The sequence below is a fragment of the Pinus tabuliformis genome, chromosome 9, assembly GCF_031772625.1.
Source record: "Pinus tabuliformis cultivar Carrire ecotype Pingquan chromosome 9, CPIR1, whole genome shotgun sequence".
In the NCBI taxonomy this organism is placed as follows: Eukaryota; Viridiplantae; Streptophyta; class Pinopsida; order Pinales; family Pinaceae; genus Pinus; species Pinus tabuliformis.
The window spans coordinates 1,617,746,719-1,617,759,318 of record NC_142307.1 but is presented as its reverse complement, the minus strand read 5'-3'; the positions used below and the strand labels follow the sequence as shown (position 1 = coordinate 1,617,759,318).

General features: G+C 34.7%; 1 pseudogene; it reads left to right on the top strand.

Annotated features, from left to right (window-relative positions):
• The window catches only part of LOC149154988 (alpha-dioxygenase PIOX-like), a 31,503-nt pseudogene extending 19,148 nt beyond the window's left edge, over positions 1 to 12,355 (top strand).
• Positions 12,356 to 12,600: the final 245 nt, after the last annotated feature.

Genomic DNA, 12,600 nt, shown 5'->3' with positions numbered 1-12,600 from the left:
TGAGCTATTCTCAGAAAAATTACATTTATAAATATAAATGTAAAACCATGAACAATGTCATTCAATAATAACAATTGTGAATTTATGAATAAAATCTCAAATAGTCCATATCTTCCACAAAATGTAGAGAATTTGGTTGTATAATATAATTTCAGTAGAACAATTTTCACTAGCAGTTAATATCAAATCTGATCAGCCTATGATCAAGTCCATTGTCCGTTATGGATGCTATTAACTTCTTTTAAATGCAAAAAATTAAATGTCATTAACTTGTTGGTTTATTTTATCTTGCGTGTCCTGTTTCTGTCAATTACTACTGTGTAATTATCTTATGAATGTGCTATTGCTATCTTCAGATTTTACTGTGCTTGTAAACAAAGAATATGAAACAGCAAACTCAAGCAATCACACACATAGAACACAAAGGATTTAACTGGAAATCCAAACGGGAAAATTGACATCAAAGAGGAGGCTTGCCTAACTGCAAAGAATATCATGAAGACGTAGATCACAAATCAGGCTTAGTTAAAGTTCTGCTATTTTTATGCCAATGACTTTAGCAAAAAGGAATGGGCACCACCCATAATCTACTCTTGGTTTAAACAATCAATTATCAGATGTCATTCCTGTGCATCAAAAGGTAACTCGTTAGTTAATCACTGTATCCGTCTTGATATGAATATTCTTTTTCATTGAAAGTAAAGCTTTTTTCAGTGTAGCTTTAAGATATTAATGTTCAGAAGCTACTTCATGCCAAAAACTTATATATAGGACTTCCGATATAATATAGCATTTATGTTTTTCAATTTCCATATATATATATATATATATATTTCCATTTTCGAAGTTGTGTACACACAAACTGTACCAATGGTAATGTCTCATACTCTTGATTCATAATTTGACCACAAATCACGATTGTTGTATTTATGACAATATTATGGCTATCTGTAAATTTTATAATGGTTCCTAGGGTTTCATACCTGACAATATCTTAAATCACTGTTACCTGTTATATATTATTTCTAACTTTAATTGAATTTCTAACTTTAATTGAATAAACGGTTAACTATGATTTTATATAATTAATTATAATTAACTATATTTAATTATATTTTTTTTATTAATTATATAAATATGTATAACAATAATTTGTAAATATTATAAATAATCCGTGCCGGATTGGTATGACTCCCGTGCATTGAGAAATGAATTCTAATCTAAAAACCAACCTCAGCAGTACTAGCTAGAGATTCATTAACGAACTACCAGGGTTTCGCTCTTGACTTTTTCTGTGATCTTAATCATTAAAATATGCTCTTTAGTTTGTGTATCAACAGTTTCAAGACCTATGCTACCGATGGTGAGAGCGAGCTCGGTTAGTGCAGATCTCACTTGGACTTGGATCTCGATGGTGAGAGTGAGCTCGGCTCGTGCAGATCTCACTTGGACTTGGATTTGCCTGCGTTGCTAGTTCACCTTTTGTGTTATCCGGCACCAGCACCCTGTACAAATGTCTTCAAAGGATTTTGATTCTGGGATTCTGTGAAAATAATGAATGTTCATTTTGTTGTATGTGTACCGCTGTGTGTCAAGCTCATGAATGTAACTTGTCGATGCCGTTCTCAATAAAATTAAAAGATAAGATATTAGATCGTAGTCGTTTGAGTTCTAAACATCATTGCTTCTTGCTTCTTGTGGCATTTTACGAAACCTGTATCCTCACACTCAAGAGTGGCCATGGTATTATGAAAAACTTCACCGTTATTCTAGATATCCTCCATTGCATTTTTTTTCTTTTGAATTGATTCCCTAATACTTGTTTTTATTAGTCTCCAAACAATTTATTAGTCTCCAAACAATGCATCTTTCAATGACAATGCTTTCCAAGAAAACATGATGAAATATATTTAGCTGTTCCATGTTTCGTGCATGATTTCCAAAAATGGTCACCACTTCTTTTCAATAAGCAACCCTACGCTTATATTGCAGTACATGCATATTGTAAACTTTCATATTAATTAGATAAGACCATGTAAATAAGTTAATGGAAATACAATCTGTGACCGCAAAAGAAAAAGGAAAAGGAAAAATTGCACCCTTCATAAGCTCTGTTTCAGCTAATCAGTAGGTCTAACTAAAACAAAATCCATAGGTTTCGAATAAAACCAGATTGCATATCAAATTCCGCGCTCTGTTTCAGCTAATCAGTAGGGCTAATTAAAACAAAATCCATAGGTTTCGAATAAAACCCGATTTCATATCAAATTCCGCACATCACCGTCGATTTGACACCTCTAGGTGAACTATTTCAATTCCATTTCAAATCCCATTTCAAATCGGACAGTATACAATCCATTTGTGTTGTCCCTGCAGACCCCGGTAGGGACTACCACCACGGCAGTGGCTCCTTGTTGAGATGTGGTTCCTGAGGGCATGAGACCTCTTTATTCCCCGTTTCTTTCTTTCTTTCATTGTGTGTGTTTTACCTAAGCGCCAATTACCTGTTTCATTGTGTTGCATTTTTGTTGCAAGTGCTGTTGTTGAATAAAGAAATGTATTGTACTCCCCTTTCTGGGAGACATTGTAAAAAGTTTCGGTGAGTGTAATTGGGGCAATAAACTTATATTGGTTACCGACAAAATACTCTCTCCATCTAACAGCATGTTATATCCATTACCTATCATAGGTATGGTTGACGCTACATATTTACATCGTGTCATTGATATTGTCTACGTTACATATTTACATCGTGTTGCAATAAGGCACGGTTTATGCTTGACATAATTATAGTGCACTTTTTTTTCTAAAACTATTTATAACACGGTCGGATGGTGTATGTGGGCTAAGTTCCAATGATTTTTGGACCTGCTATCAGTTCTTTTATTTTTAGGGTGGTTTGCCCAGGTTAGAAAAGTAACTGATATGTGTAATTGATCGATATAAATAAAAGTTTCACCCAATGTAGTCTCTCTAAATAAAGTCTCTTTGCATATTTTGTGGTTACCTTATGCAGTTGCCTTAGCTCCACCACGAATTAAATCAACTCAATGTGTTTAGTACAAACATATATTCACCTAGTGTTGACTAGATAAATGAAAGAACTAGTTATGTGTACATCGTGGGACCCACTCACAATGAATCTAAATTTGTCATTTTCTTCAAATTAGTAATCATGGGTGTGGCCATTGGTTTTCAACCCTCCATCTAAAACCTCTTCGCATACTTATCCCACCTAAGGAAAAAACTCCCATGGTCTCTACCAAACCACCAACCCTAAGCACTAATGCATCATCCTGGTATCGTTCATCTTGAATTCAATTGCCATGTTGGGCTACTCTACACCTATTAAAATAAAAATCATATACACACAACACCAAGGTAAATAGATAGGTATGAACAAATATGTAATACAAGTTAAGAGTTTGTTTCACTTTTGGTGAAGTCCATAATGTGTAAACATGCATCAATCATAGAATAATATGTTTTTAATGCCCACTACAGTCCATATAAGGAGTGATTAAGCCTACACGTATTGGAATCCCTCCCATTTGCCTCAAATCCTTGATATTTCTCTATGAATTCTTCCCCAATGATCCCATTAAGGAAAGGCGTCATCTTTAGGGAGCAAAACCAAATAGTGGAAAATCTCATGAAGTATGCTTCCTATTTAACCACAATACCATAATTGATCCCATGTTAAAGCAACACCCTAAGGTTCTCTTCCTCTCTACAACAATGCCTACCCAATCTGAGAAATAACCATGCAACTTCACTTAAACATCTCCAATATATCTAAGACCATACTCTAGTGTGCTCCTCAAATGTCTAAGCACATATTCTGTTGCTACATGATGCTCCTGTCTTACCTCCACCACAAACTAACTCAAGGTGTCGAGTACAAAACATATGTTGGCCTAGTGTTGACCAAATAAATCAAGGAACTTAATAGTTATGTGCACATCATGGGATCCACCAACTCCGAATCTAAAGTTTCCATTTTCTTCAAATTAGTGATCATGGATGTGGCCGTTGGTTTTCAATCCTCCATCTAAAACTTATTTAGAATTTGAATTGCATCGTTATCCCACCTAAGGAAGACCTCCCATAGTCTCTACCAAACCACCAACCCCAAGAACTAATGCATCATCATAGTATCATTCATCTACCGAATTCAGCTACCACATGTATGAAGTCATCTACATACAACACTAAAGTAAATATTTCAATATGAACAAATATGTAGTATAAGTTAAGAATCTGTTTCACTTTTGGTGAAGCCATAATCTGTAAATATGCATCAATCCTAGAATACCATGCTTTTGATGCCCACTCGAGTCCATATAAGGAATTCTTTAGCCTACACAAATGGGAATCCATCCCATTTACCTCAAAGCCTTGAGGTTGCTCTATGTACACTTCTTACAGAATGATCCCATTAAGGAATTTGTCATCACATCCAACTAATGTACTTTCTATACCATAAATGAAACCAAGGATGCAACAACTATAATAGAAGTGTACTTGGCGACTAGAGAAAATTTCTCCCCATAGTTGACTCCCTTTCTCTCAAAGAACCCTCTCACCACAAACCTCACCTTGAACTTCTCAATGCTACCATATACAACATGCTCGATCTTGTAGAGCCACCAAGAACTTAGAGTTGTCTTCCCTTTTGGTCTTGGTATTATGTCCCAAAAATCATTCTTCATGATGGAGCTGTGCTCCTCCACACAACATGTTTCCATACATATTGTTCTATTGCCTCTTGAAAACTAGAACAATTGGAATATATAATGCTTCTCATCAATGTCATATAGTTTGGAAACTTCTTTAAAGGATTGTTCTCTCTAAAAGTGCTACTAGGACTCTCAACATGCTCATGAGAATCCATCAATGTTTGATTGAACCATTGAGGTATCCTAATAGAAGTAGAATGAGCTCGTGGATTCCTCTCTTCACTTGAAGACTATTGTACTACCCTAGAAATCAGTGATGACCCTCGCTCAACTTTTGAATAGTAGATTGCTTGTTATCCTATGTCTCATAATATGATAATTATTAAATTCATTATCATTTTAGCATTATTATTATATGATGTAACACAAATATTATTGATATTTTATCATTATTATAATATTATTTTAACAATAATATTAAGCTATTTAAGAGATAAAAAATGTGTAGGGCCTTTAAGCTTTGTTTTCTTTATGTAGATAAGAAATGACAAGATGTTAGTTTATGTTTTATCGACTTATGGCATCTTTTCTTTTTCTAATTTTTTTAAAAATAGGGTTATATGGTGTATGTGGGATTTTTGGACCTATTAATATCATGGATTGAAGGCCATTGGTTCTTCATCCTCTTGACCAACTAGTAGGGGGGCAAGAATCTAGGCAGACTATTTTTTATATAAATAAAAGTTTTATATTTATCTCATTACCAATTATTTCTACTCAAAGTAAATGTAGGGAAGGGTACTAATAATCTCAATGATTTTATTTCTCTCTTCGTAGTTTTGAAATTATCACCTCTTCCATGATTTGGTACTCTTAGAGTATATGGAGATTTTGGACTTGTCATGAGCCATGTATCTAGTACATCCAACAACACAATATCAACTTAAGGCCATTTGCAAACCATATTCATTATATTGTTGGATTATTTCTTCAAATAGAATTTTCATGTATCTTTAGGGAATGGAACCGAATAGTGGACAAGATCTGTAAGGAAGGCACTATGTTACCTACAAATAATACCATACTATTCGAATTCGATGATCAGTGAGCACAAATTCATAGTAAAGTCATGGTTCAAGACTTTTAAGAATGTTATTACTTTGTAGTATGTCAAATTTGATTGTTCCTGTTGGATCCTTACTATAAAGCGAGTATCAGAAGTGAAGAAACTCTTAGAAGGACTAATAAGTATATCTAAATACATTACTATAACTTCCTCTACTTGGATGATCAACCTTATTTGTGTTGATTTATTGCTCACTTTTGTATAGTCCTGTGATAAAATCCATTGAAATGTCTATCTAGATCTATGTTAGGATTGATTGAGGTTGAAATGCCCTTATTATCTTCATCATCTCTCCCTTACTTCTCTACAAAGCATCACAAGATCCTATGTAATCATATATATTAGTTTGCATACCTTCCTAGAAGGATGTTTTCCTATTTAATCATTCTTGTACATATTAATGGAAAAATTGGTTGGTAAAAGGATTGAAGAAGAAAGAGAAATGGAAATTCTCCGTAGAGTGGAAATCGTTACAGGAACAAAAGTGATAAACCACTCTCAACTCGTACAGGATATTCTCCTCCTTGATGAATCCTTAGTGAAAATATCACAAAGCTTCAAATTACCAATAGATTATAATTAGAGGCCTCGACAAAGAAAATAAATAACAACAAAAGCAACATATCCAGTTGGAATAGCTCCACGTTTACCCTCCATAATATTGTAATAGAGATGGTATTCCTAGTTCAAGGTCATTGGAAGACATTCATATTTGGGCATCCCTATAGGGCTTACCCATCCAAGAATCTCATATTAGTCCCCCATGCTTTAAAATTTTAAGATTAAGATGATCAATTTGGGAACTGAGTGGCACAATCTAGTTGATTGGATTATCCTTGTAAAATTTATCATCATGTCCACTCTAGTCATTTTTCTCAATTCAACTGCTCTAGCCCCAATGCGGTTCACACAATCTTTACGAATTTAGAGATTAAAATATTCATGTGGAAAGAAAGAAAAGAAAAAGAAATTCCATATAGTCAACTATAAAATACTTCATGGTCCCTTAAATAGATGTTATTTGGAAATAAGAGATCATAGATTGCCTAATCAAGCAAAGGGAGCCAATCTCTTTATGAGGATATGCGAGAAGTAAAATATAAATAGTGGGAAGAATTTCTCTAGCGTAGATAATTTAGAGAAAAACATATTAGCATATTGGATGATAAAGTGGAATGATCTTTGGATTCCATATTTAGTATCTCCAGAAATTATTCATCCCTCCATCCAAAAGAATCTCACATGGATTCTAGGTATCCTGGAACAAACCAAATATGGGAAGACAATATAATGGGTTTCCATCCCTTTCTTTAGGGATTTTCCTTCAATATATAAGAGTATAAATATTAAATCAGGGTATAAAATTTCTCTTTGATCTTTCTGAATGGAAAATCTCTAATAGCCCCAAGGATTAGCTCGATTGTTCAAGTTCTCATCATTAAAGCACCTCGGTAATCGAATGTCACATGGTTGGTTATCCTGGATGTTCTTGGGTTAGGCTCTGCTACTGAGTTGGTGGGAAGTGATCCCTTAAGGTGGATATGCCTGAATATTTTATGTGGATGTAATGACCACCGATCTCCAGTGTCCGTGAACCACACATAAAAATAAATAAATAATGGGACAACTCTACTTAATTTCAGGTTCGAAATGGACCAGATGAAAGTATTTAAATCCTCCTAATGATTTATGCAATAAGATGAACTAGCATCTATCTCAACTAAAGGGTGCATTCCCTTGAATAAATGAGACAAATATTGAAGAGCATGCACCCCCCCACAAGGGGGAATCTATTTATGAGCATTGAATATTTGAAATATTTAACTAACGAAAACCTATCACCCCATTACATCATCTAGAAATTAGTTGAAGGGAGATATTGACTACCACATATCCCTATATCCATTTGCATTCTTGCTCACAAAAAAATCTTTACTCATGAAAATCTACATAAACAAGGATTCCATGGACTTTCGCTTTGACACATATGAAAATGAAAAGAGGAATTATTAGAGAAGTTATTTTTTGAGAGTTAGTTCATTTGAAAAGTGAGGAGGATAGAAATGAAATATCTTGTAAAACTTATTCAACCATGCAAGATACAAGAGAAATGTCATTGACTTAAATAAATCACTATGCTAGCTCTATGCATAAGAAACCTATTTTTAAGTGTTATTTGATGATGTTACTGAAGTTCTCAATGTGGAAATATAGATATTGTAATGTTCCTTCCGAAATTTTCCTATTGTTTGGAAAATTAATTTTGACAATTTTGGTTAATACTAGCTCAAGGAAAATTTTGGTGGAGAAAATAGGAGGAATGCTTTATTTGCATGCTCATGGAATATGGGGCCCACTTGAAATACACACTTGGGAGGAAGGGAATTCAAATTCCTTAAGGAAAAATCAAAATTGTGGAGGCACCCACAAGGAATGCATGGCCATCACTTATAAAAGGAAGGAATGAGGGAGCAAGCGGGGTCTTTTGTTTATTTGGAAATCGAAATTACCTTAACTGTTCAGCTGAGCCAACATTGTTTTTTTTAGCACAAGAGCTTCCCAAGTGTTATGTGGATGTAACAACCACTGATCTCCAATGTTCGTGAACCACACATAAAAATAAATAAATAATGGGACAACTCTAATTAATTTCAGGTTTGAAATGGACCAAATGAAAGTAATTAAATCCTCCTAATGAGTTATGAAATAAGATGAACTAGCATCTATCTTAGCTAAAGGGTGCATCTCGCTTGAATAAATGAGCCAAATATTGAAGAGGATGCACCCCCCCCCCCCCTTCCCCAAGTGGGAATCGATTTATGAGCATTGAATATTTGAAATATTTAACTAACAAAAACCTAATAGCCCCAAGGATTAGCTCAATTGTTGGAGTTCTCATCATTAAAGCACCTTGGTAATGGAACATCACATGGTCGGTTATCCTTGATGTTCTTGGGGTTAGGATCTACTACTGAGTTGGTGGGAATTGTTCCCTTCTGGTGGGTATGCCTGAATATTTTATGTGGATGTAACGACCATTGATCTCCAGCGTTCGTGAACCACACATAAAAATAAATAAATAATGGGACAACTCTAATTAATTTCAAGTTTGAAATGGACCAGATGCAAGTATTTAAATCGTCCTAACGAGTTTTGCAATAAGATGAACTATCATCTATGTCAACTAAAGGGTGCATCTCCCTTGAATAAATGAGCCAAATATTGAAGAGGATGCGCTCCCCCCCCCAAAGGGGGAATCTATTTATGAGCATTGAATATTTGAAATATTTAACTAGTGAAAACCTATCACCCCATTCCATCATCCAGAAATAAGTTGAAGGGAGATATTGACTACCACATATCCATATATCCATTTGGATTCTTGCTCACAACAAAATATTTAATCATGTCAATCTACATAAACAAGGATTCCATGGACCCTCGCTTTGACACATATGAAAATGAAAAGAGGAATCAGTAAAGAAGTTTTTTTTTCAGAGTTAGTTCATTACAAAAGTGTGGAGGACAGAAATGAAATATCTTGTAAAACTCATTCACCCACACAAGATGCAAGAGAAATGGCATTGACTTAAATAAATCACTATCCTAGTTCTATGCATAAGAAACCTGTTTTTTAAGTGTTATTTGATGATGTTACCAAAGTTCTAAATGTGGAAATATAGATATTGTAATCTTCCTTCCTAAATTTTCCTAATGTTGGGAGAATTAATTTTGACATTTTTAGTTAATACTAGCTCAAGGCAAATTTTGGTGGAGAAAATAGGAGGAATGCTTTATTTGCATGCTAGTGGAATACGGGGCCCACTCGAAATACACACTTGGGAGGAAGGGAATTCAAATTGCTTAAGGAAACATCGAAATTGTGGAGGGACCCACAAGGAATGCATGGCCGTCACTTATAAAAGGAAGGAATGAGGGAGCAAGTGGGGTCTTTTGTCTATTTGAAAATCGAAACTGCCTTAGTTGTTCAGCTGAGCCAACATTGTGTCGTTTAGCACAAGAGCTTCCCAAGTGTTACGCGGATGTAACAACCACCGATCTCCCATGTTCATGAACCACACATAAAAATAAATAAATAATGGGACGACTCTAATTAATTTCAGGTTTGAAATGGACTAGGTGCAAGTATTTAAATCCTCCTAACGTGTTATGAAATAAGATGAACTAACATCTATCTCAACTAAAGAGTGCATCTCCCTTGAGTAAATGAGCCAAATATTGAAGAGGATGTGTCATCCAACAACACAATATCAACATCCAACAACGCAATATCAACTTAAGGCCATTTGTAAACCATATTCATTATATTGTTGGATTATTTCTTCAAATAGAATTTTTATGTATCTTTAGGGAATGGAAACGAATAGTGGACAAGCTCTGTAAGGAAGGCACTATGTTACCTACAAATAATACCATATTATTTGAATTCGATGATCAGTGATTACAAATTCATAGTAAATTCATGGTTCAAGACTTTTAAGAATGTTATTACTTTGTAGTATGTCAAATTTGATTGTTCCTGTTGGATGCTTACTATAAAGTGGGTATCTGAAGTGAAGAAACTCTTAGAAGGACTAATAAGTATAACTAAATACATTACTATAACTTCCTCTACTTGGATGATCAACCTTGATTGTGTTGATTTATTGCTCACTTTTGTATAGTCCTATGATAAAATCCATTGATATGTCTATCTAGATCTATGTTAGGATTGATTGAGGTTGAAATGCCCTTATTATCTTCATCATCTCTCCCTTACTTCTCTACAAAGCATCACAAGATGCTATGTAATCATATATATTAGTTTGCATACCTTCCTAGAAGGATGTTTTCCTATTTAATCATTCTTGTACATATTAATGGAAAAATTGGTTGGTAAAAGGATTGAAGAAGAAAGAGAAATGGAAATTCTCCGTAGAGTGGAAATTCTCCATAGAGTTGAAATGCAAGTTTCTCTGCAGTAATGAAGAATTGTATGGAACTTAATTGGCTTGATCAGACACCACCTGTTTTACACCTCAGCAAGATCCGTCGTGCTTTGTCCTTGGTGAGAGTTCAGCATAATCCCCAGATTTCATTTAATTGGTGCATGATCGATTCTCAATTTACCCAATAATGTTCTTACATAAAAAAAAGATACAAAGCAATATGCTCATAAAAGGACACCTTCCAATTGTAAAAATGGGTAGTTTCTAGAAAAAAAGCCTCCACACAAACCCTCCACCCAACCCTTTTGCTCCGCATTACCTTCCACCCAACCCTTTTGCTTTACATTTCTTTTCATGAGCATGAAATTTTTCTTATCAATGTTTCCAATGTGATGTCTGAAATTATTTTTCAATAGTCTGAGAATGGAATTTTTCTTATCAGTGTTTCCAATGTGAAATCAGAAATTGTTTTTCTTATTGGATTTAATTGTACTAGAGAGACATCATTTCTTTTTCTACATATTTAATTTAAATTTGTTGTGTTGTTGAAAACAATTGACTCCATTGCGTCTATGTTGTTGAGTTGTAGAATCAAATTAGAGATAAGGTTCAACCTATATTCCTTTCCCAGATTAAACTAGGATGAAGAATTTCTAGTTTAAGCTTATGATAAAAATGAAAGCTTGTAAGGGATTGCAAATGGTTATTTTGGGGAAATGTTGGTATGTAAAATTGTGAAAAACTTGATTATTATTTTTAAATTCTATATTTATAATTAAAAAGGGGAAGTTTTTTTTATTTCAAATTTTGTGTGTTAAAAATGAATATTGTCATCATTATCATTACATTGAATGTAGCTAAACGTATTGAGTTATTTGCATTTTATAAATAAAAATCTACGAGTATTTGTGTTATTAAGAGGATTTTTGAAATTATGTAGCTGATTTCTAATTCTAAAATTTTGTTGTGAGCATGCATCAATGGGTTCTATTTTTGACAAGATGATCTTCCCAAACTTCGGTGTATCTTTGCACCTTTAAGGGAAATTGCTAATATGTACTCACATAATTAAATAAGAAACGTTATTCTGGTAAGGCATGCAAACTAAACTACAACATTGCGTTTTCTGTTTTATGGATTTACTGGACACCGAGAGTAGATTATTTGTTTATTTATATCAAACAACCAATTAAACTAAACTACCTTCTTAAATGTTTGTGAGCTTGTTCCTCTAGTAACTTATATTGTTGATTAGAAATATGAGTAACTTAATTTTGAGGTGATGTACTTATTGAATGTGGCAGGGGCGCGGACGTCGTCGTTTGACGCTAATAAACCATTGTGAGTGCACTGTATGGCCGGGATTCCAAGCGGGTACAGGCACAGAGGAATCCAGCACGGGTTTCAAGGTGAGGCCTGGGCAGAGTATGACAGTTAAGCTCCTAGTGGATGGTCGGGCTGCGTGTGGAGAGGCACGTTGTGCACATTCGATGAGTACGGAAGATGGAAATGCGACACCGACCGCTGCGGGGGGGTCGCTCTTGTGCAATGGCAACAGCGCGGAGCCCCCTGCGACGCTGGCGGAATTCACATTGAGCTAAGGAGGTGACCATATGAGGCTGACGATCACATTTGTAAGTTTATGCATGGGGGTTCGCCCCTGTGCAATGGCAACAACGCGGAGCCGCCTGCGTCGCTGGTGGAATTCATGTGGGAGATGGCTTTGTATCTTAAATATAAGTATAATGGATAATGCAGGTAATAAATCGATTATAAAATGATATTCAATATATAATTGGCTTATATTACTCAACATTTACTATTTTAAAACAACTTATGGTTTAAG